Source organism: Zonotrichia leucophrys, chromosome 1, assembly GCF_028769735.1.
Source record: "Zonotrichia leucophrys gambelii isolate GWCS_2022_RI chromosome 1, RI_Zleu_2.0, whole genome shotgun sequence".
Classification (NCBI taxonomy): Eukaryota; Metazoa; Chordata; class Aves; order Passeriformes; family Passerellidae; genus Zonotrichia; species Zonotrichia leucophrys.
In genome coordinates this window covers 109,522,171-109,549,594 of record NC_088169.1, presented here as the reverse complement: position 1 = coordinate 109,549,594, position 27,424 = coordinate 109,522,171, and the positions used below count along the sequence as shown (strand labels likewise).

Sequence of the window (27,424 nt, the reverse complement as noted above, 5' to 3'; positions counted from 1 at the left end):
AAAAAAAACAGATTTGCGGGAAGAGATTCCTGAGTTAATTCTAAGTACATCAGGATGTCACAGCTTTGGGATGGCAACTTTTAATAAACACGGATGTACCCAGACAGATTCTTCATGGGGCCTGTTTTGTGACTGCAATCAAAAGATCTGTGATGCACATTCAACATGCCATAATTTCTCCAACTAAAGTTTTTTTTTGCCATTCTAACTTGTCTTTTCAAAAACCTTTTCCCTTTTACCTCCCTTTCTGCTGCTAATGGTGGATGGCAGCTGTCTCAAGACCTCGGCGCTCCATGTTTCTCTTGTCAATGAAAGTGTTTTCCTGTTGGCATTGACAGACAAATATTTTCATGCCATCCTTATGAAGTTTGCTCTGATGGACTGGATGACTGCATCTCTCTCAACTGATTCCACTCTTACTTTTAATTTGTGACTTTACAGATCAAGAATAAATTTTCGTATTTATCGGACAGATTATAATTAACTCTCATTAGAGGATGTCTAGCAAGAGGATGCATTATGGTTGCACTAAATCAGCATGACATCCTTCAAAAACCTTGCATCTGACATGTTATCATAAGGGCAAGCAAAGACAGACATAATATCCTGGAAGAATAGATAACAAGGAACCTAAATTCAGCAGCTCAGTCACCTATTGCAGGAGCAGGTTCGTATGTCTGAGACTAGCTGGGGGTTTTTTAATACAAGAAAAAAGTGTTTATTTTCTGTCAGAATTAGTTGAGTCCAGGTTGAAATCTACTCACAACTCTATTGTTCTTGCCCTGGAGAAGTAGCATTATAATTTGTATAACTGACCTCAAAAGTGAGGGAATATGTTTGTCTTCCCCAAAAAGCATCTGAAAAAAACAAAATACTGGAGGAATCTTAGGCTATCTGAGATTGATACTGGTGCTTTGAGGTACAGAGTGCTGAATTCCAGCAGTAATTAGTAATCCTATGTACAGTATGGACACCCGAGTGTGCAGTCAATGAAGTTCATAGAATCATAGATCTGTGTTTGCTTTGAAAGAGATCTTTACATATTACCTTGTCCAATGCCTGAGATGCTTCTCTCAAAAGCTGCTTCTCTTGACTGTTTTCATTGCAGTTAGGTGTAGCGGGATAGAATGTAAGTAAATAAAGGTAGTATAGAAAGTAATCTTCCTCCCTAAAGAGTTGCAGCTGGGTTAATTGTTAAAGATTGGGATCAGGCCTGTATTTAATGGGCCACAGGTGTTATAAAAGAGTGGATTGGTTGGTTGAGGGGGACTGGAGTCAGTTGGCTGCTGTGAGGATGAGGAAGAGTCAATGCCTGGAGGAGCTGCCTAGGAGAAACATCAAGGAGGTATGGAACTCTTGCACTGAGGAGACAACAGTATGAAACCTTTGCAATATATGACAACAGTTAGGAAGTGAGAGATATTCCAATAATATAATAATTGGGGCTTTCTGCATCTATTCTAGTCCCTTACTTAAAGGGAAAGTAATAGGAAATAATTGGGGAAAAATTAAAGTTCTTGTTCTTTGAAGGGTACTGGAAAGAACATAATGTTTCAGAGAAAATCAATACATTGTCTGCAAACTAAATATGCCTGCTTCAATATTTGCAGTTTTTCAATGCCTTTTCATTTTAAATTAGTCTTTAGATGCCCTGGTATCACAGTGAAGAAATATATCAAAACAAGATGTAGTAGACTCGGAGTTTTGAGATCCTCAAAAGAAGAAAATGTGAAAGTACCCTCTGTATCTTTTATTGATACCTACATATCTGTAAAAAGAAGCATTGTGAAAAAAGGCCAAAGAGAAGGGAGTAATGTGCTGAGAGATCATGTGAGAGACTCCCAAGAAACCACCAGCTCTAGAGAATAGTGGCCTTATTGGATCCACAAGAATTGCTAAACTTAAGACAAAAATCAGCTGAAAATGTGTGAGACCGTTGGCACTTACTGGTGTCAAAGGCAGGTGTATAATTCAGACCTCAGCCAGGAGGACAGTGCCTGCTATGTGCAGACAAAGTCAACAGGATTTGTTACAGAGGCCTTGGAAAAAAAAAAAAAAGTATATTCCTTGAAGGACTTTCTGTCTTAAAAGTCAGTGGTGCATCCCTGACTTGTTCCACTTGTGAATAAATAGCTGGGGTTGGCCTCCCAGCTGTCTCTCCAACACTGGGAAGGGTTTGTGTATTCGTGTGCAAGGGACCGAGAAAAGGAATGTACTCTGTGAAGTTATCTGCTGTTAAAACCAACTTATTTCTTATAACAACTAAAATTATTGACAACTTAAATTATTGATTATGATCTGTATCAGACATCTTTTTTTTCTCTTGATAAAAGAAAAGGATATTTATGACGAAGGAATGAAATGAATTTGTTCATACTATTTATTTTTAAAATGCATCCTTTCATGGAGATGTATGTAAATTAGATTTGATTTACTGGCAAGGACAGCCTTCAGAATCAAGTTTAAACTTTGAGTTTGAAAGTTCAGACTGAAGTACAACATGCATCCACCAGGGAAGGAATCAACATGTTGAAATTTTTATAAGGTGGTCTTAAACAGCAAGTAGTCCTGAGCATCTAGTATGGGGGAGAAGCTTAAGGTAATGAAGATAAAGACTAAATTTAAGTTTTGACTGGCTTGAAATAAAAGCAAAAAAAGGATGGAAGAAAGGCTATAATTATTGGAAGAACATAATGTGATGCTTAGACAGGATGTGAAATTTGCTGAGGAACATATTGCGGCTATAATTAGAGATAGTGTTTCAGTCACTTTAAAAATGAGTCATTAGAGAATGCATTAAAAAGAAAAAATCTACATCTGTTGGGTCTCCCAGTTGGGACAAAACCATGAGACCTAAAAGGGAAATGCAAATTCTTTCTTCTGAGGAGCTCTGAGGTTAAATGGCAGAAATGAAGCACAAATAAAGCTCTGAAGTTGGAAACAAATAAAAACAAGAGTATAGATGGCTTGTAATACTTTGCATAATACTTGTAGAACATAGAACTTCAAGAACACTGGTACTTATCCTGCAAGGAGTTGAAATTGATTGTTCAGAAGTTTTTCAGGGTGTTCTCTCATCTTTCATCATTCCTTCCAACCATAGGTAGAGGAAAATAGTTCCACTGTATGTTTTTGTAATGTTCACTTGATAAGTTGCATGATTTGTCTCATTTCTGCTGTGTCCATCTTCAATATGAAATGAGCTAGATGGAGAAGAGCTTTTGCTATTCATGGCTCATCTATAGGAAACAGTTTTCAATTAATTGCATTTCTAATTGTGCTAGGACTAGGGGTGAGAAGCACAGATGTCAATTTTTGATTGCATTGGCTTTTGCAAAGAGCTGAATTTTCTGGGGGAGAAGTTTGTGGGAAGGAGGTCAATGCCTGTATCTGGCACCACATTGCTTTCAGGCTGTCTGTATGAGGGAATGTTCTGCAATAAAATATATTGCCTAGCAATTTTAATCAAATCAGCAAATTGAAGGAAAATGAGCTATGCAGTAAAAAAGACAATGCTAGAATTTGGTCCAACAGTTTCCACGATTTTGGCCTCTAATATAGATTAATGTGTGCATCTCTATTTCTGATGATCATAATCTGCTTTGAAAAGTTTTTTTTTTAATGGAGTTTTGCCACAGAGTAAACTTGTGTGGACTTGTAATAAATAAGATGATTCAGTTTCAGTAGTCTATATGGACTAAAAAAACCCAAACAAACAAAATCCCAGAGCAAACCTGGACAATTTGGGGTCTCCATTAGTACACAAGCAATATGGTGCTGAACTGCTACTGCTGTGGAACCCAGGGGTGCAACACTTTTCTGAGTCCAGTTAAGATTTAAAAAACAAAATAAAGGTATGCTCTGTCCTTTGAATTATTTGTGTGGCTTATAAAACTTCTTGATGAGTGCAAATTGTGAAGACCAACAAATAGTTTTAGAACAATTGATTATATCAGCATATAAAAGGCGAGATGACATAAGTTTGCAGCCATTTATTTTGGTCTTTGTCATACTGTCTGAATGGGGGTATTGTTATAACTATCAATGGAATAATGGTGTTTCTCCTCAACTTAAGTAGCCTACAAGAGATGAGTTCTCTTGATTTGCTTGCCAGTTAAGCTTTAGCTCTGAGGAAGTGCACAGGAAATGTTGTTCTAGAGATGGTTTAATACCAAACCACTGTATTTGTCTGACACACTGCCTTGTGGAGGCTGAGCCTTCTCCTCTCCTGCCTTTCATAATTCTCTTTACAGCATTCAAGACAAAGCCAGTCTTGTATTAATTTGTATTAAAGCTTCTGGGCTTTAACAAGAAATGAAAACACCTTAGAATTAACTCACTTCTCATAATAGCTGCTATATTTTTTATTTAGCTTTATTAAATAGTGGTTGGAAGACAAGTTATTGACAGCTTTCATAAAACTTGAAGATGTTTATTTAATCTGTTAATCCTGTCTCTGCTAAGCTGTCACAAAGATGATCTCTTGGATAAGGACTACCTGTTCCCTGAGAAACTCATAGAAAAGTTTTTTGTGTAGCAAATATAATGAACTGTTTATCACTCTTGAAATAGTTTAAATGGAGGTTTAATTTATAATTAAAATTATTTTACTTTTACATGTAGCCTCTAGGCAGTTCTGGTCTGGGAATATTGGTATCAGCCCATTTATTGTCTAAAGCACCCAAATATTTTAAGCAGACTTTGCTTTTCCTTGAGAAGAGGGGGGAAAGGCAGCAGGCACAGAGGATGCTGGATCAGCTAATGTTGGCTGTGACCACTGTGAGCCTGGTCCTCCAGCTGGAGACCCAGAGATAAACACAGGGTGGAATAATCATATTACAACTGTTTGGATATGCTTCAAACGGAAAGGTTTTCTCGGGGAGAGGAGTTTTGATGGGGGATATCTGCAAAGCTGATTTTGAACGAATTGTTTGTGCACGCTGGAGCAGGAACAGCCTCACTAACGCATCTGGTCGCGCTCCTGTGTCAGCATTCCTGGTGAATGGGAAGGGGGAGGCATGTCTCCTGCAAGATTTTAATACTTTAAAGAAGAGTGGAAGTACATGAAATGCAAAATATTAAGGAGAGAGGGAGAGTGAATTAATTCACCTTTTTTATTTCTGTTTTTTTTCTTTTTTTTTTTTTTTTTTAAACTATTGCATTTTGACAGGTTGCCTTAGTAAGAGAGGAATGAAAATAAAGCTCTGCTTTACATTTTACCTTCAGTGAGCCATTCAAGTCACACTTAAGATGCTATTAAAAGCTTTGCTCTGCTTTTATGTAAATGAAAATATTAATTATCATACTTGAATTCTGAAAGTGCAAACATTACAATACCATCTCAATAACAACTGTAAGTTGAGGGATGGTTTATGACTAGTGTATTTTAAGGCACTCACAAGTTCTGTAATTATACTGAAGATGTAAAACAAAGATACTGCAAAGTAAGGATGACTTTGTTAGTTCAGACAAAGCATAGTTTGAACACCAGGGCTGAAACCTGAAAAAAAATTAGCCAACTCTTTTTTTAATAGTTGCAGAGTAAATTCTCATAGAACTCCACTCACTTTTGAAATAGAGTGAATGAAAATATTGATAAAGCTGAGTGATATACTTGCATTTTCCTTCTCTAAGTAAAAAATTAGGTTTCTTATTTTTTCTGCATTCAGAATAGCCTTTACCAATTAAAAGTTTGTTTTCATAGTTTCGAGTGCATTTATGAGGGAATTTTATAAAATTATATTTAGAGTATCACCACTAATGCTGCTAATTATTTTTCCTGTTGTCCATTTTTTCTTTTTTGTTTGAAACAATTGTTTAGATAATAAGGACATTGTGATAAACGAATATCACAAGCAAAACAGCGAACTCTTCCTTTTTCTGGGCTATTCTTTCGCAGTGATTTAGAGATATTTCAGGACTTGAGCAGTTTTGGTAGACAATAGATATAAACTGACCCATAATACCACTTGCATCAATGCTCCAAATCTGATATAATATTTCTGAAAAATTGACTTGTGTGGGTGATTCTGTTCCTCTGGAAGCTACTGGTGTGTTACACTGAGTTGCATGGCACTGCCTCGTCCTCCTTCTAGCAGGTAAATTACATTGACAGACTGCTGAGAATAACTTATTTTCCTGAATTGTTTTCTGTGTGTTTTCTATGTTGCAAGTGTGTCATAGGAAGGCAAATGAGCTGGAAAAACTGCAGTTACTTTGCTTAATAAATGGCTGCTGAGTAGATTCACAGAACAAGTTCTGTGGTAGCATTTCTTTCAAAGCACAGACCTCAAGATTAGCAATTATTTCACTTACATATTTAACTAGTTAAAACAAAATACAACTGAAGAAGGTCTGAAAGGAAAAAGTGATCTTGAGCACTTTCTTTTCTGTGTAGTTTTTATATCTGGATCGTTTTTCCATCTTTAAACAAACAAATGGAGACTGCTGCAAACAGCCTCTTTGCAAACTGGACTGCAAGGATGCATAGATTTTTTTTTTTATGATGTTTTTACTTATTGCTTACACACCATAATCAACTATCTCAGTAGTCAGAAAATCATGTTGAGCTTGCAGTTTTTCTCAGATCAAATCTTACGCTGCACCATGCTGTGCAAATAGCTTTCCATTGAAATCTCCAGAGCTGTCAAATATAATGGGCCAAGTTCTGCTGTGAGATATTCCCTAACAAGCATCCCACACTCTTCCTCTTGTCCTTCACCCTCAACACACACCCCTTTTCTTCAAAATCCCACAAATAAAAAAAACCTTCACCCCCCCAAATCATCTCTCCCCATTTAAGGGCTTGTTGAAAGCAGGGTGAGTAAAGAAAATAGATTAAGCCAACTGAAGAACTTACAGGAGTTACTTTAATTCAAGTTACAAACCTTCTCTCATGTGTTCTTCCAAATGAGTTTGGGAATGAGAGCTGTGTAACGATTCTGAGAGATGATTATAACTAGCTAACGACAGAAGTCTCATTCACTGTTCTATGCATTAATTTGATATTTATTTTTGTCTCTTTTCATGTGATCCTTCATGAAATGGCTAGGGAAATAAAATAATTATAAATCTATTTTTTAACTTTCTCTGTGGCAAGGCAGTTGAATTATGCTATAAGTAATTTATGGGGAGCTGTTAACACAAATACTTTTTCCCCTGTATTTTTGTCTAATGCTTTCATTTAAAGCAGTATACTAATTAATCAAACTCTAAAGCATTCAAAATTAGCATTTCTATTTTTGTTATATGATGAAGTTATTAAAATTTAAGAAATAGTTTTGAATTAATGGAGTTTAATTACTGAATTACATAATTGAGTTTCTGAACTATCTGTTAAATAACCACAGTGGCTTTCATTATTTGACAAATTTGTGAAGAATGATGAGAGAAAAATCATAGTCTCTGACTAGATTTCAGTGATGGTACTGGGGTTTTGATGGGCCTGGAAGTAATATAAAATAATTTTAATATTCAGGATAAACTGAATGTGGGATTTTTTTTTACTCACAGACTTAGGAGATATGAGCATGTGGGAGTATGCACAGATCCATGCACTCACCTGGATCAAATGCTATTTAACAGTATGTGATTTATAGTGGTATGGTACATGCTCTTTGTCACCTAAATCTGTGCCCTCAACTAAAATAAAAAAGAAATCTCATACATTTGCCAGGGGTTTTGGGTCAACCCATATTTGAAGGGGAAGATGAAGTTAAAAAAAAGTCTTAACAAGAATTTTGTTTGGGCTTATTGAAGAAAATGGGAAACCATTTAAAACGCTGTTTGGCTTTTATCCATGCAAATCGGCCTGTTCATTCTTGTGTCTTTATATTTTTGCATGTCTGCTGTGAAGAGGGAAAATAGAACTTACAAAAATAGTTAAAAGTCAGTCTGATATTGAGAAAAAATGAGATTTATTGGCAGGAGGGAGATGTTATGAGTGAAGCAGTTGAAATAAAGCCATATGTAGGGAAGGTAAAATAAGGTGATAAAGCATGGGATGAACGGCAATAAAAAGACCAAAGATTCCAAATTTGAACAATAGAAGCAGAAGTCAAGCAGTCAGCATGTAACGGATGGAAAGAATTAGTTTAACATGCTGGCAAGAAGGAGGCCATGAATTCTGTGAAAAGAAATGGAAGTGAGCCACCATGCTGAACTGGACTACAGAACCATAGAAACGGGAGGCTTTGATGTAGATTTGATGGGGGTACCCTGTGGGGCGGAGGTAGGGGAGAAGGGCTGGATGCAGGGATTTCAGAAGATGGAAATGCTGCGGAGGACTGTGCTCCCCTGATGGAATCAGCCATGAGAGCTGTATTGGATGTGGTCATCTTGCAAGCTTAATAAGCACCTTGCTGCCCTAAGAGCAACGCTTTGGTTCCCTTTTTACTTTTTATTCTGAGAGGAACTGGAGGAAATCTCAGGTGCATAATTGTGCCTGTTCACAGTTCCTGGATTCAGTCTCCGTGGCTCCAGTCATTAAATCTCCCTCCCCACAGCTCCCTCTGTCCCATGAGCTGTGGGTGCATCCCAGTTTCCTTTGTGAGGAGTTTAGTCACAGCTGTTTTTCCATTGAGGTTTGAGTTTGGGGGTGTGCCTGTTGCTTGGATCAGGCTTTTGCTGCTTGGGAAATTTAACAAATGCCCCAACAGTTCTACTGCTGTTGCAGACATCTTTTATGAAAAGTCTTTTCTTTAAGGTTTTTCCTCTTGAGAAGCTGAGAGACTCCACAAACAGAATTTAAACATTGATTATCTGCTGCTGTAAAATGCAGCAGGTGGATCTTTGATTGGCCCATGTTGGTTGTTCCTAATTAATGGCCAATCACAGTCCAGCTGACTCGGACAGAGTCTGAGACACAAGCCTTTGTTATCATTCTTTCTTATTCTATCCTTAGCTACCCTTCTGATGAGGTCCTTTCTTCTGTTCTTTTAGTATAATTTTAATGTAATATATATCATAAAGTAACAAATCAAACCTTCTGAAGCAGCATCAAATCCTTGTCTCTTCCCTCAACCTGAGACCCCATGAAAATGGTCACATATTGTCCTTCCCAAAAGGCATTATATAGATTTACAAACACGTGTACAGATCAATGAAGTCCCTCAACAAAATCCTATTTGCCTCTTTTTTCTCTGTCAGGATGCATTTTCAACAATTCCACAGCGAGGCTCTCAGTGCTGTGCAAGGCACAGCTGCTCAAGTCCTGCATGCATTTCTCTCATGGTGTTATTAAAATTATTTCCTGTGGTTTACAGGCTTGTAGCGAATATTTGAAAAGACAGTGCAGGCTAAATGACAGCTTTTTTTCAGTGACTAGAAATCCTGGTATATTTTTCACTGAAGACCTAGAAAGATACAGAAAGGGGAGTGTTATGCCAAGACCTGTGTATGGTAGTTTGTGGAATAAAAATTTAAATATTTAATTTTTAATCAAATAGTATAATTTTAATATTTAAATTATATATAATTATATTTTTATGTTTAATTTTTTTAATTCAATATTTTATTTTTCAATACACACCGAAGATACGATTTTTAAAAGTACTTCAGAATGTAAGTTCAAAGGCTGAATTTTCTGTGTTTTTAGCTTTGGTTGCAAGATCTTGTGTTCATTACTGCCTGATTCGACCTTGTCTGAGACCTTTGAAGTTTTAGGGGAGTATTCATTCCAAACAAAAAATAAATTAAAAAAAATTCAGCAGGTTTCTACGGCTATATTCCACATGTTTTGAAAATTCCACCTTTAATGCTTTGTGTTTCTCTCAACATTTACGAGCATATTTAACCTTTATGAATAGGGAATAAATAAGTGCTTGTTGTTAAGTGTTTATCAAGGAACAGAGACAATACATTGATTTTTTTGTATAAGGTACGATAAGCTTGAATTAATCTGATTTAACCTTGCTGCAATTACCTTAAAGTAAAATCGAGACTTCAAAGAAAAGATTTGATTTGAATTTTGATGGTGCTTCTAAACACGTGTTTAATCTTTCTTGGCTCTTTATTGTCAGTGTTTTACAGTTCTTTTTAACACCTGTGCTTAAACATGACTTCTTTTTGCACCTGCAATTATTTATGCAGCTGTTTTTCACCTTCAGTTAGATGTAGGAACATTAATGTCAGGAGTCTGTGTAAACACCTAAACTGAATGTATATTCATGTCTTAAAATTCAGGGAAACATAATTTTTTCCAATAAAAAATAGGGCCCATGGAGAGTTACTCAAACAACATGAGGTAAAAGACAATTTCTGCCATTAGTTTGCACTCCAAATTACATGCTGAAAAAATCTAGAAAAAAATACTTCGAAGTGGCATTGTAATTAAAATGACAGAAGTATGTTGGTCCATATGGAATGAATGAATTTAAACAAACTCCTGGATGAAATACATAGGATGTCCATGAAAAGGTGTGACTAAGGAATTCTAGTGGATTACAGAGATTGAGCTTCATGTATGGGTGAAATTATCACTGTAATCATGTTTGAGAAAAGCAGTTTAATTATATTTCTTGTGTTGTTTTTATGGACACACAAGTAAAGATTAGCCTTATGTGTATTTCTTTTAAATGAAAGAGATCTTTTAAGCTTCTTGTAGCAAAAGTGAATAACACTATATTGTAAAGAAAGGATTTATCTGTCACATTCTCTGTACATCCTTCTCAGTGTGTTCTGTGACAGAACCTTGCTCCTCCCTTCTTAAAGCTTGCTATTTTTTAGTTCTGTTGTAAACAAGTCAAGTCTTTCTTACTGTAGATCACTTTGAGCAGCTTCTAGGTAATTGTTTTACCATGTTCCTTTTTTATTTTTTTAACATTATCACATAGAAAATCACTTTTCTAATTATTGTGAGTTACTTTTCTCAGCATCTTAACCAGAAAGTAGCAGGAAAAAATGCTACCTGAAATATGGAAGAATAACTTGTAGGCCAAGTGAAATTTTAAGCAGCTAGTGCTATTTTAAAACTTGACAATCACTTGCAGTGACTTGCAGCACTAATGACTTGCTGTCCTGAATTTGGTATGTCAGAGTGAAGTCTGATGTTTGCAATGAGTCTGTCTGAACTCAGTGTCCCTTTTAATTTTATTTTTATTATGTAGTGCTCAGGGGGTGCTATTTAGTTATTAAGTATCTACAGAATTTTCAATCTAGCCTTTCATATCTAACATAAAGCTGCCACCTCCCTACATCTAACCATAACTAGCATAACTGATTTTCTTATCCACTATTTGACAAGTTTAATTTAAAACGACTCACTTTCATCCAATTAAAACTCTAGAGGAAGAGAGTCTGTTTTATGTGCCACTGTTAGACCAACATAAATGTTTTGAGAGGGGAAAAGAAGCCAAATCTCTGTACTATTTACTGGACTAACATGCCTGACTTATGCAAATCAGCATTTCTCTGCACTGGACTTTTTTTCGTGTAAAGAGGTTTCTTTCAACCCACTGAAAAGCTTCCACATTTGAAAGCTCACCTTTTCTTTTTCTCATATCAGTTTGCCTTATTAAAAATCTTGTCTTTAATATGTGTAAGCCTTCACAGCTATAAGTCCTTAACATCTGAACTGGTTTCTTGCTGGCTGCCAGAGTAAATTGAGATGAGTTACCTGTTCCCAGCTCTTCTGGGCAGTCACACTAAAGAAAAGAAAGTCAAACAGCTTTGCCAGAGTAAGAAATGAATTAGACTTAGTGTTTGTTCTTATTGAAGCAAACATAGATATCTGCTTCTTTTCATTCAAATTAAATCGAGTGTCCTGTTTGCTTTGGGAAAAGCAGCAGACTCATCCACTTCTGGTATTTTCTGTTGTAGTCTTCACACATTTTTTTTCAGAAGTACCTGTTAAGCCTGTTCATGTCTGAAAGCATTGGTTCGCTCTGGCTGCACAGTAGACTTTTGGTATAGTTGTAGCAAGATTTTTTTTTTCCTGTAGTTTCTATATTTTTAACTTGATATTTCCTTTTTCACTGGAAAGAATCTACAATGACATAGATTCTTAAATGAATCTAAATGACAACAGAGATAAGGAGTTGGCCCTTCCAGGTCTAGCCAAGGAGTGATCTGTTCTGTTTCTCCAGCCCTGCTGTTTCCAGTTCACAGACATCTTTTATGAAAAATCCTTTCCTTAGGATTTTTCCTCCTGACAAGCTGAGCAGCTTCAGGAACAAAATGTAAACATTGATTATCTGCTGCTGTGGAATGCAACAGGTGCATCTGGGATTGGCCCATGTTGGGTGTTTGGAATTAATGGCCAATCACAGTCAGTTGGCTTGGACTCTGTCCCAGACAGAAGCTTTTGTTATTATTCCTTCTTTTTCTATTCTTAGCTAGCCTTCTGATGAAATCCTTTCTTCTATTCTTTAGTATAGTTTTAATGTAGTATATGTCGTTAAATACTGAATCAAGGCTTCTGAAACATGGAGTCAGATCCTTGTCTCTTCCCTCATCCTTGGACCCCTGTGAACACGGTCACAGTTTCCAGTTCACAGAGTACTTTTTGACCTTCATTTCTCTGTATTTAGAAATACGTTGGATTTATCACTAAGGTGTTCAGTCTCTCCTTGAATGCATATAAATCTATAGAACTCATGGCATCTGCAGGAAGGAATTCTGGAGCCTGAGTGGCTTTGACATGAAGTACCTTCTCTGCTTACATTTTCCTTGGATGCGCAACTAGCTCATTTCAGCAGAGCCCTCCCAGGCTTAGGGTGAGTCTTTTAACTCATCCAAACCTTTCCCACCTCTGTCTCTCACGTGCCTGCTTGCAGAGGTCAGAAATGCACTTTTTAAGGCAGATCCCCCCTTGCTGTCCCGTGCTATCCTTTCCCATTTCGGTGCAGCAGGTGATGAGCTCCAGGCGTGCACAGAGAGCAGCTCCAGCTGCTGCTGGCTGTCCTGGCAATAACACCTGGCAAGAGGCACTTGGAAATAAACCTCCCTTGCAGCCTCTTCCCTGGGAGTGCAAGCACCAGCTGTTTCACTCCACAAACCTGCTAGTGAAAAAGGAAAACAAACCACATCTGTCTGTCAGTGCATACACACTTCCATTCCTGTGGATCAAGAAAATTTCCTAGCTCTCCATATCTGCTGCTGCATCCTTGAAAGCCTGAAATAACTCAGTAAAAGCAGCATCTTGCTGATTGCCAGTGACTGTTGGCAAACATCACTTATCTCAGATTAGGTGACAAAAATATATAGAAAACCCAGGATTTAAAAGCATAGTATCTTTTCCACGATGTTTTGGCATCTTTCTATGTATCTGTAAAGTAGGTGATCTCTGCAAGGGTGATTTAACTTCAAACTGAATTAAATTGTTGTGTGCTTTCCATGCTTTTATTTTCTTATCTGAAATGGCTGGATGTGGTTCTCCTGGAAATATCAAATCCTCCTGGTTAGGCTTTTCATTATCTAAATTGTCAAGTGGCATAACCAGGAGAATCTGAGATCTATTTCTAATAGATCAGTTTTTAATAAATATTTCCTTGTTAAATCTTACACCCTTAAGAGCAGTCTCATATTTTCCAAAATTTGTAAATAATTCAGAATAACCTGATGCAGTTGAGAAGTTGTAGAACAAAAGTGTGGTCACAGAGTATGTATTGATTTAAGGGCTTATTTTAATTTAAAATTTCTAACCTTCTAACCTTGATTTTTTAAAATTTTTTTTTTTATTTTTTATTTATGCAGTTGATCTGGGATACTTTTATACTTTGAAAGTAACTTGTTTTCTTGATTGAGTTGATGAACAGAAAAAAAATCCCGAACACAAATCAACAAAAAACAACAACAAAAACAGTCAAGCCATTCCTCAAACAGATCCAAAGTATTTTTGCAAGGAAAGAAAATAAAATATATATTTAATTTGACCCCTCCTGCCTTACAAAAATCTTGTTTTCTAGCACATCTGATAGAAAAGGGCAATGCTTGTGCATAACAATTCAACATGTAGCTACACTTTCTGAGAAGTTAAGGGACCCAATTCACTCCTGTCTTCTTTATAATGCCTCTTTCTTCTGTCAGAACTGTCAACTGTTCTGCTTTATACAAGAATGGATGTATTTTGCAGACTATTTAAATAGCTGTTTGACCAAGAATATATCTTTTATCATGTCCAGAAGGTGCTAGGCTGCTCAAAAAGCAGACTGAACAAGTTGAAGCATCAAAACTGTGCAGTTTCAGAGCAACTGTATTAAACCAGTTTAAAGCATGAGAGCCATAGATTGTGGCACATCACCTACCCTCTTTTCTGACAATCCTTAGTAGAGGTAGTGAAAGTGGTTTTTTTTTTCTTTTTAATCTTGCCAAAATAAAATGTGTGGAAGGAACTTAAGCTTGCATTGATCTTGTAGCTTTCTAGCAGAATATGTAGGATTCTGGAGCAATTGATAAACCTGACTTCAAAAACGTGGGAAATAATACATGGGGAATCTTAATGAAGTTCAAAGAGAGGAAAAAAAGTAAATGCGATATTTAAGACTGAGCAGAGCACATATTCCCAATGACAAGTCACTTGGAACCCTGGTGTACCTTGGAATGGCACAGGCTTTTGGGGAGTTTGTGGGGTTTTTTTGTGGGTTTGGTTTTGGTGGGATTTTTTGTTTTCTCAGCAGATTGTCACTTATTTCCTTTCTCAGCATGGGTCAGTCCATTTGTCTGTCACTGTGTTCCTTGGCTTCCCACTCCTTGGGCCATGTTCATGTTTACAGAAATGCAAGATAATTGTCCAATTCTATGTTTTAAAATCTGGAAAAACAACAAAAAAAACCTCAAAAAGACAAACCCAAAAGTTTAAGGCATTATTCTATCACTATTTTGTACCATATACAGCAGTAAATTTTTCTGTTGGCTGTTTGCTTACTAAATACATAAAATATGTGGAAAAGCTGTAATACAATCATTTTTTTATTATGTGAAAAGAATCATTGAATACAATATTGAAGTTATGCTGTCTATGTGACATTACAGCTTTTCTTCCCTCTGTCAATATAAGAATCATTCTCACAATAAATACAAGTAGTCTATAACTCTGTTTCTTAAAAAAATAAACAAAACCAAATGCATCTCTATTTTAAAAGAGATGTAGTTGGTTGTGGAAGCTGAATGTTTCCACAGCCTGCTGCTACACTCCAATACATTTGTTCCTGAGGAGGGAATAAACACATTGTATTAGAGAAGGAAGAGTCTGTGAAGGATACAGGCAGCAGATTAAAGACAAGGAAGATGGCATGTTATCTAAAACAGTGGTGAATTTTTGCATCAGTTGGTGAGTATGGTTTTAAGTATCAATGAGAGATTTTTAAAAAAATAATAAAGTAGAAATGTCTGGTTTCTCAGCTTAAGACATCAAAGTTTCAAAATAAATTAATTCTGTACTTTTACAGTATGAGGAAAACAGCTCTGTATTACTCTGAGACAGTAGCCTTTGAAGTATGTGCTGAAATACTGAGGTTCTAACATACTTCATCTCTACAGCAGATTAGAGTTCCTTTTTTCCTTTCACTTTCCAAACTTTGTGGTGCCTGTAGCTCCACTTGCAATTTTGTACCGTCTATTAGATTTCTTTTACATGGACTGGATCTTGTCAGTGGAGCTTCTTCATTTGAAGATGTTTAAGTGAAATTCTGTCAGAAAAAACAGGTCACCCAATATAAATTAATCACAGGTTAAAATTCAATAAAAGCTATGTGAACAGTAAAAATAATTGTAAATGCACATCTATTCAGTAACAATGCCAACTTCTTTTCCAACCCTAGCAAAAATTAGGTTTCTATTTTAAATCAGTTACTGTACCAAGTTGAAAATTCTGAAGTATACAGGAGGCAATAGACTTACATATTTTACCTTCAAAATACAGAAGATATTGCTTTGATATTGTCACTCACTCTTGGATAGAGGAGCTTATTTTAGTTGAACTTCTCCAGTAAAGAAAATTCTAACACATCCACCAAAACAGATTAAATAGCTTGTTTGGTAGAATTAAAAACTGCTTAAAAATAGGGTAGGAAAGGTTTTATTTAATTGTAGCCACACTTAGTAAGCTGTTACATTTACATTATCATGCTGTTAGATGTATGGGGATGGACAATATTAAACCAGAATTGCTTGTTCTGGCTATAGTGCTACAAACACATTTTGATTTGAACTGAGGACTAATCTAGGTTAAAACAGGACTTCAGAGACAGAATGTCCAATAGTTATTTGTGGAAAAATAACATAAGGAAAGAACAAAGCATAATTAAAAAAACATTACTAAGTAATCAACTTTATCCAATGTGCAGCAGCAAATATCCCTTGATACCTTTGAGCAGAACTGAAGAAATTCAGGCACACAACCAAAAATCAGTTAACAGTTATCTCTATTAACACTATGGCAGAGGAATTATATTTTAGCTCACGGTTCTTTCTATCCTAGGTACCAAAAGGAGGTAATTTAAAAGCACTTTTTGTGGTTTTATAAATAACTAATCTTACCAACTAAAGGCACATCCATTACCTGTGTTCCCTGCTTTCTCTCTGGCAAAAAATTCAGGTTATAAGGTGAGCTTAAGCAGTATCTGGCAGTTCTTCAAAGTAAATAAATGTGCTGGTTGAATTTGACTGTTGATCTGTACGTGAAAGTAATATTATTTTCAAGATATTAAAAACTGCTGGCTACTAAAGTGATGAAACAGGTGGTTCCAGGTAGAAAAATGTCAGAGTGGGGAAAAAATGTGGGAGAAGATTAATTGGAAGAAGGGTAAGCTTGGCAGAAATAAGTAATCCTATTTAAGGCTTCTGTATCTGCAGAGCTGCAAAACCCCTTTTGTTGCAGTAGGTGCACCAGGAGGGCACGGGAGGATTGTAATAATCACCTTGACTGACTAAATAGATTTGGTGAATCTTCCCGAGGATGGAGTGATTTAAGAGTCTCACAGGTCTTCTCTCTAAGCATTTTATCCTGAGTACTGCAGGAGGTGGGGAGTAATCAGAAGGGTTGAGAACAAAAATAGGAATAGGTTTCCCTTTGTGATTCATTTGTATAGGTGTACGGATTTTGGTTATTGTTTATGGCGTTTTTAACATATGAATATTGTACAAATGGGCTTAAATTCTGCCCTACAAATTAAAACTTAACATGGGATCTAAAGACCTTTACAAAAGTTACCTGATACGAATAAAATCCTGACATGAATTCTCTTTGATTTCTAATTGGAGTTATAATTGCTTTAAATGGAGCCTTGCTCTACCAGCACCGCTGCATAATTAATTTCACTTGTGGCTGAAGTGTTCTCCTTGAATAAGGCTTCTTGATGAGTAACTTCTACTTTTAGGCTTAACAACAATGAAAAAACAAACAACAAAAAACCCCTAAACATTTCCTCCCCCTCAAAAAAATGACCAAAACCCAAAGAAGCTGTCCAACCATCTTACAGAGTTTTTGTCCATTAGCAATGAAACATTATTCTTATCATTGAAATCTCCTTACAGTTGAAACTTTAGCATTAAACTTCATATCCCAGGTTTCCTCCAACTAAGAATGAAACTTTCAAAGTTGATGTTTGAACTTCTGCTTCTTTTAATGTTAGTGATAAAAATTAAGGACCTAAAAGCAATGTGATCTTAAGTGATAAAGTAATGATGAGTTTGAAGGAGGAAGCAGACCATTGTTGACTTCTGGGTCATCTGCTTTCGCTTTTCTTATTGCAAGTGCCAAAAATGTTGACCAAAAAATTGCAAAAGTATTTTATTCCAGGCTTAGATGATTATAAGATGAAATTTATATCTAGGACATCCAAACCTGTCTTTTAAAGAAGCTTTAATTTTTATCAGACTCTCATGTGTGTCATGTCTCCCCACCATTTTGGTTTGTGGGTTTTTTTTGGGGAGTGTGATATATATTCCTTTTATTTTTATTTAAATGAGAACTTACTTTGGTTGAGAGCAAGGAATTAGAGAATAATACAAATTCAGAAATGTCTGCCAGTGATCTGAAAACTAGTCACTCTTGTAAACAGTTATTTCTTCTATTTGGTATCATTTAGGTATTCAAAAGCTAAAACGACACCTGATTGGAGCTGTATGACAATGACATTGATAACAGTCTCTGTTTGGGTCTTGGAGTCACATGGGACATAATTCTGCAGCTCTTTTCCTCCTATTTGTTGCTCTCTACATCAGACATTCATTATTTTGAGTTTTATTTTAATTCCTTCAATCTACCAGCACTGGGATTCCAGGGTTTCTTATGCAGGTTCTCCATTTGTTCTACTGTTAGATTCTCAGGGCACAGGTAATTTGGGTTGGTGATAAACAGGTTCTTTTTCTTGGTGATAAATACTAAATAACTTGTTTTCCTCTACATAACTTTGATAACAAGTAATCTGTCTTTATCCTGATTTTATTTTCCTTAGGAGAATCTGTTTTTGACATATATGTAGGTAACGTAGGAAGGAAAGATGGTAATAGAAGGTGAAGGTAGAGAAAAATTCTATAGAAATTGTCTTTTATAAATGAATTACCAGAACACTTTGGGAATTCACCGGCACTAAATTTCATTTGAACGTAAATGGGGTTAGGGATAAAATTTAAAAGTTTATAGAAGAACACAGGTGGGCCTTAGAAAACAAGGGGAATTAAATGCTACTAAAAAATCTGGGAATACAACAGTGCCTAACCTTCTCAGTTCCAGAAGAGCCTGTGCCAGATCAATACATGACACTTTTGTCCTCCTGGTGGAACGTGCAAGTTGCACTCAGAGATGGCCGTGTAAGGAGCAGTGACACGTCCCCAGTGCAGCCCCTTGGTTTGTCCCTGCTGTCACACCCAGGAGCAGAGCAGCACCAGTGTGCTGAGTGAGTGTTATAGCCTGTATCTGTGACACCAGGGATCACACAGCCTGCCCATCCACTATTCACACTCATGTTTGCCTCCCTGCAACACGAGGGAAAAGGGAATTGTGTGTTTTAGTTACAGTTGTGCTGTTTCTGCTGGATGTTTGCTGTTTTCTGCTCCACTTGCTTGCACGGGGCGCCCACCTTTGAGTGCCTGCCTCCCGCTGCAGCTGCTGCAGGGCTCGCACAGCTCTCTGAGGCACGGTCCGCATTTGTGCAGTGCCAAATTTTCATCCTGGCGAGAATCTCTCTGTGGAAAAGAGGACAAAATAAGCCTCACGTCAGCTTCAATGACATTTTAAAAATAAGCATCACAGGCAGATTTCTGTATTATATTAAATATGCATGCATGTCAAAATGAAAAGTTTATGTTTCAAAAAACCCGTTTTTTGATCGTCTGCTATTCTCTCTCTTCCTTAAAATTCACTTCACAGGGAGTGTCGGGGGAAGGGCTCTTTTGGTGTTCTGCTTTTTGAAACAGACTGTTCTCAGCGTTCGTCTGTTCCCACAGAACTAAAAATCAATTTCTTGATTATCACTGAACTATGGCAATTTTAAGGCTGCTAGGTTATGCAAGCAAAACATTCTGTTTGCTAACTTGGTGATTTTCAACATTGTCCAAATGTAAGTGCACATTCTCTCTGATCGTGGTCTCTCTTTTCACAGAATACTCATAAAGAGAGTATCTAAGTTTTGTTTGCTATGTTTGTTTCTAAGTTTCTTGTCATGTATTTGTTGCACCAGAGAACAGCTCAGGTTTGAACCTGAGAGATCTTGAAGTTTGAGACCTTGAGAGCAAATTCTTGCTCATAGTGAGGAGAACTAAAAAGTCAGACAAGGTTGTTCAGGACCTTTTCTGGCTGAGATTTAAAGCTCTGAGCACTGAGATTACACAGCCTCTCTGGGCAGCCTGGGCCATTGCCCACCTGTCCTGCTTGGAGGGAAATCATCTTCTCATGTTTGAATTCTCCTGTTTCAGTATCTGCCCTTTTTGTCTCCTGCTCCCACCTTGCACAGCTCAATCTCCCCAGGAACCACCTCACAAGCATGAGGAGCTGATGTGAGCTCTGAATCTTGAATAATCCTCTTCTTTTCCCTTTCCACTTCCTTCAGAATAAGTTTGGGGTTTTTCTCCTCTTAATTACTTTGTAAGAACTTAATCTTTGAGGTTTTCATGTGGCCACCAATGGAAGAAAGACCAGAGGTGTTCTGTGCATGCCTAATTGACATCTTCCAAGAACTCGCACATTAATATACTCACACATTTAGAAAAAACCTCTTTAATTCCACTTCTTAAAATCTTCATTAAAACCACCATTATGGTTTCGTTTTTGTTTTTTTGGGTGGTTTTTTTTTGTTTGTTTGTTTGTTTTTTGGGGGTTTTTTGTTTGGTTTTTTTTTCAAGAAAATTGTTGTTGCAAACTTTTCAGGTATCTCTAACTTCTGGTTTTGTGTAAACACTTTATAAAATAAAAAGTTGAAGTTGAAGAGAAGGGTCACATGAGATATGATCAAATACACAAGAACTCTTTAGCTTGGAGAGTTGAAAGTAAAATCAGTAATATTGGGTATGGGTTTTTTTTTCACTTGTAACTGATACAAAGATAACAGGAGGACTACAATTGGGCTTTTTTAAGGAGATTTATCAGGGTATGAATGTTAAAATTTTTCAGTTATTACAATATAACTTTGCAGATTCCTCTCAGTCTTTATATCATTTGAGAAAAGTTTTGGCTTAGACATGCCCCAGCCCCAAGTTATTTGCAAAAAATATTTAGAGAAGGGCTGTACAAATCCATGGGTTATCCATTCTCTGTTAGTTATGTATTAAACCTCAGTGTTTACCTGTATTTAATCTACCTAACTTGTGAAATAGAATTCCAATATTCTGGTGTATGACTGAAGATATGAAGTGACAAGTAAATGTCTGAGAATCTGACAGCATTGCATCAATATTCCATAAACAAACAAAAAAAAAAAACAACCAACAAATCCTGTAAACTCACCAAAAAATTACCCCGTTTTCCTTTCCTAACACCTACATTCCACTTATTCATGCTGATTGGCATTAATTATAATATCCCTCAATAAAAGTGTGTGAATTTTTTTATATCTTTATTCCTCCCGTGTTGGATTTATCTGTGGTTTATGTCAGGCTGCCAAGTTTTCTAGTTATCTGGAATATTCTGTTTACCACAAAAGTAATAACAGAACAGGAGCTTCCTTTCTGTTGTCTGAAACATTGGCTGGATGCCAAGAGATTCAGGTCCAGGGATTTGAAATTTTTTGACCTTAACTTTTCCTTAATAAGTCACGTAGCTGTTTTCTAAACAAGTTTTCTTTTACTCTCATGAGACAGACAGAAGAAATCTTTATTTTCTTCAAATGGTTCTACTAGTTCCTTCTCATGATGTACTGTGGATGTTTTTGAGGGATATATCATTCAGCTCTCCTTGTTTAAGTAAAATTTCTCTAGGATATACCTAAAATCAGCTTTTTCCTGATGTCATCTATCTTTGTGCAAAGATTTTATCTACTTTGTTTTTTTTTTAAACGTCGTGTAACCACCTGTCATTCACAAGAATGTGAGTTATCTAGAGCTCTATGATGAAGTTTTATTACACATTTGCTAACTATTATACAGATTTGGTTTTATTGGTTTTTTTTAATTTAATTTAAATCATAATAACATTTACTTCAGAGAAAAATTCCTCTCTCAAGCATGAAAATATATTGCATTTATAGCAATAGATGTAATTGTTTCATGAACTATTGCAGTACTAACTCTTCATCTGGGGCTCAGTTACTTGTTTTCTTCCAAAGTTATGCCTTGTTATGTTAAATAGAAAATGAGAGTGGAAGAAAATTCAGCAGAAATTCCGAAATCATGCTGGTTTCTCTATTGAGAGGGATCCCAGAAGGGAAGCGAGAAGGCTCCACAATAAGGTGAAAGAAACAAATCAGTATGTAGCCTTCTACAGAAGGAATAGAAAATGAGAAAGTCTAAAAGGAACAAAATACTGAGAACCTACAAAACAGTGTGACTGTCTCAATGACATTTAAAATAGATTTCTAAATCCTCCCAAATAGGGAATTGAAATGTTACCTTGAATTTTAAGCAGTGCATATTTATGTTGAGGAAACAATGATCACAATAAAACAAGTTTAATACTGGATTTGTTCCTTAAAGTGCTTGAGATAAGCAATAATACAATGTTATAATACTGTTGTGTATTAGTTGTAACCATACTGGTATAGAGATGTTGTTCTTCCTCCCAATTTACTAGAGGTGCTACATTTGAGTGACAGTAAAAATAGACAAGAATTGCTGTTTAAAAATTGCTAAAATATGGCTTCTCACTCTGCTCTTCCAAAGTTTCAGTGAAGCAGTGCTGCTCTTGTGAAAAACAGCTGTTTCTGACCTTAACACTTTTATTTTAAGAGCTTATGTTTTAAGCTTTCAAAGCCACAAACTAAACCTTTTAAATATAGACATCATTTGGAAGTAGCAAGCTAGAACAAGGTTCTTGCTACCCTGACTTTAAAAATTATTTTTTTTTAAGAGCACTCTAATGAGCGACATCAATTTGCTGCAGACTTCCCTGCTGCTCATTTGCTTTGCCTCAGTGAAGAATTTGGTCAGGTCCTCTGAGGATGCAAGGCGTGTGCCTTTGTTGGTGTGTAGTCAGCCTTCACCACCCTCCAGGTGTGCCCAGCACTGCACATAACAAACCATATGCTCTTTGTATTGTTCCACCAGGGGATAAGTCCCTGCATTTGAGGATGGCTGATAAGTTTAGAGAAATCTTGACATTAAAATCAGGAAAAATACAGAAAAATAGATGAAGTTCTTTAGGAATCTTACAAGGTGATTTTCTGTTTCTCTTTTTTTTTTTTTTTCCTGCTTTAATTTAAACTGATTTTTTCTGCAAATCTGCTGTGCTTTAACTGAGATATGCTTGTAAGCCTTGCTCCATAAAGTGTCAGGCTGTAATACTGGTTCAGAAATAAATCTGCCAGTAATGGGAATGTCCATACCATAACCATAAACAAGGAGACACAAGGATAATCATCTCAGCTCATCCAGAAGTAGATTTTCAAGTTTATTCGTTTTCTGTAGTAACAAATTTGAAAGTAGAGCTACTTGGAGTGCCATTCACATATCACCAGTCCTAGAGCCTAACCTGGCACCAGAATGTCTTCAAAGAAGGAGAGTACATGGTTCATTACTGCTCCTGAATTCATCACTCCTAACGCCGCACAGCTTGGGGCATGTCGGACTCCACAAATTAAACAGGTAGTCTTGATCTGTTCCAGGCTGCTACACCTGCAGCAAAAGCACCTGGTGCACAGAAAAGGGGCACTGGGGATTCATTAGGTGGCATTTTCCTTCTGAAGCAGCATTGATTAACTCCATGTTATGCTAATGAACTGCTGGAAGCAATATCAGCCAGCAGGATGGGGAATGGGCAGGTACAGGAGCTGAAAGGATAGTTTTGATCAAGTTCTTCTTAGTGAAAAGTGAATCTCCATCTTACTGATGGAGATTTTTGGTTTTGCAGTGTGTTTATGGTTTTCTTTTCTTTCTCCTCTGTGGTTCTTTAGTATTGTGCTCAACTATTTTATTTTATAATAAGTTATGTCACCAAAATAACCCAAAAAACAAAACAAAGCAGCTCGTACTGAAATACACTAAACAATATTGTAATGTTTTGCTCTGCTTTAGCCACTGATTTAGCTTTACTTTGCTGCAGGGCATGTCAGCTATTGTATACATTTCAGATTTGCTGGGAGGGGAATATTAGAAGGCAAGACATCCTTAATCTCAAACCATAATTGTGGGTGCATGTTGTACAGACAGAGTCTTCCTCCCCAAATCTTCTGCCACCCAAAACTCCATGCACCCCGAGAGGATTTTGCATTATTGATGTCCATGTTGATCAGTTTGTTGTACCAGAACTACTGGATGTTCTATTCTTAGTTTTGCAATAAATGTACAGCAATATTTTCCAAGCTCAGTGAGATTGTCTAAAAGAATCAGGCCCTTTCCCTCAGCTCTGTTTAGCTCCAGTAAAATTTCCGGCCTCTCCTGGTGCTCCTGGCTAATTACACATTAACAAGAAAGCTGCATGTGTCTTCTGCTTCTCTCCTATGTACAGACAGTACAAAGTACTGTATTGTATAGTGAACACTACAGCCAAGTAGAAGCCTGAAGGTCAGACTTCATAATTAGCTCATATAAATAGCTTTGGCTTATGTTAATCATAGAACACAGAATCACAGAATAGTTAATGTTGGAAAAGACCTTTAAGATCATCAAGTACAACCTTTTTGTTAAGCAAAAGCCAGCTTCACTTTGAGGATGGCGTCAGATTCCTATTGTATGAGACAAAAAAATCCTCAAAGACTCCCAAATGGTGATATATCTATGTAAGTCTGGTTATATTTTAAAATCTGTGTTTTAAATTGGTGAAGGATTTAAGATAATTCTGTTGTTGACTTGAATAAATGTCAAATTGGAATAATTGCTATCAAACAGGGGAGCTTTTATTTTACTTCAAATCCAGAGAATTTAATGACATTACAAAAAAAAAAAAAAAAAAAAAAACTTAAAAAACCATGATGGGAGGTCTTTTTGTCAATGCTTCATTCTGATATAAATTAAAAAACTCAGTGCAGTCCTCCAGTTTTTACGTCTTCTTGCCATCTTGGTCGTATGAAGGATTGATGATATTTGGGATTTACTGAGGTGACCAAAGGAAGAATAAAATGTTTGGACCTTGAAGGGAATGGCAATTGTGGAGAAATCTGCTTTGAGCCCTGAACTGAAAGAGCATATTTTCTGAATTTTATGTGTAGGGGAGAGATGAAGGGGACTATTTCTTGTATATCTGTGGTAAACCTGGTTTAATGTTTACTGATTTGTTTGTTTTAAAAAATGGTAGGAGAAAGTGTAGAGAAAAAGCCCAAAACATAAGATACATGTGAAAACCTGCATTAAATTATTATCCAAGTTGAAGAAATGAGCTAGTTCTGAATGAAAATACTTTATTTTCCTATTAACACTGTTAATACTAAACACTAAAAACCTGTTAAAACTAAAATAAAATAAAACAAAGCAAAGTTAAAAATCATACAACCAATCTTAAAAAGAGTTACCTGTACAGTTTAGGGCATTTTTGTTTTTATTTTCCATATGAATTTGAAAGGTGGATTGGCCTATCAGATCAAAATGGATGTCAAACATCTGTGAAAAGCTATTCTATAGTAGAAACAAAAATGAAAGATATTAATGCCTTTACATTCAAAGCACCTCAAAAAAAGGGGAAGACAATTACAAGTTTACCTCACAAAATGAAGTTGTGATTTGTAATTTGAGACAAATTTTCATACATTTTCTTTTTGTGCAGTGGGAGCATTGATTTGACAATTGAAATCAGTGTAGTCATGGCTATTAGCTCAGAATAGAACAGAAGTTCTTTCTCTGAGATTTGTGGTACATGGCTATTGCAGCACATGGATGAGTGATGAGAGATTTCTAAAAAATAGAACGAAAAGGATGAAAACAGTGAAGCTGTAACATTTTTCAGGGACTCAAACTTTGCATTCTGTGGTAACACAAACTTAAGCATGGTATTTTCTTTTAAAGTTGCTGTGTGCAATGCATGTGTACCTGAAAGCATATTCCTGATAGGAAGGGTAGGTATAAATGATTGAGTAAGGTTCTACCTCTAGGAGAACTTATTTCTGCTGATCTCACTCTCTTGAGTTTATTCTAAGTAGTGGATTTGTTGCTTAGCTTTTTAAAAAGTGGAAGAGGTTGTTTTACTTTGACTGCCTTGTTCAAAGTATTTGTTCTTGCATAGAAACACGATGCAGACCTGCCTGGATTATTTTTCCTGAACGCCTCTTGGAAACTGCAGTTTTCATTAGTGAATTTTTCATGAGGTGATTTTTCATGAGCTCCAAGCTCATCAGAGAGAAACAGCAACATGGGAAAACATTGTTTTGCATAGATTTCCCAGTGTACAAAGAGAGTCTGGTCAAACTTGGCCCAATGTCACTGAAATGTCAGTCGTGAAACACCAGAAAACATCACATTTATACTTTGTTGTCCTGTGATCACAGCTCCACATGCACAATTACAAGGGAGTTGGAGATCAAGAAGAACTATTTGAAATAGTGTTTTCAGCCTGTATTTGATATTCTAAATGCTCTTTTGGTTTACAAAGTGGCATACATTGAGAAATCAGCTGTGGAACTATGGAACCTTCCCAATTGTTGTGAACAGCTTCCCAACAGAGGTCCATTGGGTAGTAGTTTGAACAGTCTGCTTGAAATAGGTATAAAGCAAATTATACTCATTATTCATCACCCAAATGTTTAAGTTGGTTTTGAGTGTTCATTCCTGGGGAAGGAGGGAATTGTTTTATGCAGAGATCAGATGTAAACATGGAAAGATCACTTCTTGGTTTTGCTTTGGTGGTTTTTCTATGCCTCCTTTTCACACTTAGCTGCAGTGTTTGACCCCTCAGGTTTGAGTGTACCCCTGCTCAGTGAGATCAGTTCTAAGAGGACTCCTCAGAAAACTAAATCCACTATTTGTTACTGATGAGAGCCTGCTGTCAAACTCCCTGCATGCAAATGTCTCTTAACTGACTTTTTTCCTTCTGTTTAGGTTTGGGATTTGGAGTTCTTTGTGGTTTTGCTCTTTGCCAAAAAATGATTGTGAATCCTGTTGTGCTGGTGACATGAAGAGCGCTGGTCAAAAATGATTCAGCCAGTCAAGTAAGCAGAGACACTTGATGTTCTTCCTTGCCTGTGTGCTTGTGTTGAGCTTAATTTTTGCTTAAATTTTCTTTATTTTAATTGTTCTCTGTCAGCTGCAGTGAATTTGTTCTTGCACTGGTGGGAGGATATTTCCAGTTTTGTTTTTATAAGCTCTCTAATAATCTGTCACTAGTCTCTGCTGCAGGTGAGTTACAAAGCTCTCAAATCCCTTTTGCTTTCTTTGCAAGGTGCTACCAATCAAATACTTGGACATGATCTCTTAGACATTGCAACAAGCAAGGTGTCACAAAACACCTTTATCATGATGTCAGTGTGCCATTCCAGTGTTACTGCCATTATTGTCTCTTCTGGAGAAGAGAAGAGGAGCTGCTTTGGAGTTACTTACAGGTCAGTTATCTGTTAAACAAGTTTTGAGATCTTGGTGTCTTTATGCCCTTTTTCTAAGAGGGGGATTGAAAGAGAAAGCTGCAATTTAAAATTATGACTGTCAATATTGATATTCAAGGAACTGAAACAGAAGTTTTACTTTTCAACACCCCTGTGGGAAGTCCAAAGCATTTAACCACTCACTTATGGTCTTATTTGCAGTATAAATGTCATAGATGTACATAGGTCTTTGCTGCAGATCACTGAGTTGATGTTTTGGGGTTTTTTAAGTGAAAAAGAACAGTGATGGCAATTTGATAATAGGGGCACTACAGTTTCTCTTGCTATACAGCAACCATAGAAGAGGCAAGGCAGACATCTACAAGAATTAT

The 27,424-nt window shown here is 36.5% G+C and overlaps 1 long non-coding RNA gene across 1 annotated transcript; it reads left to right on the top strand.

The window, feature by feature from the left end:
• The first annotated feature begins 1,278 nt into the window (after window positions 1-1,278).
• Window positions 1,279-27,041, top strand: LOC135443282 (uncharacterized). Its single transcript, XR_010438942.1, has 3 exons — window positions 1,279-1,345; window positions 26,554-26,663; window positions 26,894-27,041. It is a non-coding gene; the product is annotated as an uncharacterized LOC135443282 (long non-coding RNA).
• The last annotated feature ends 383 nt before the right edge of the window (window positions 27,042-27,424 follow it).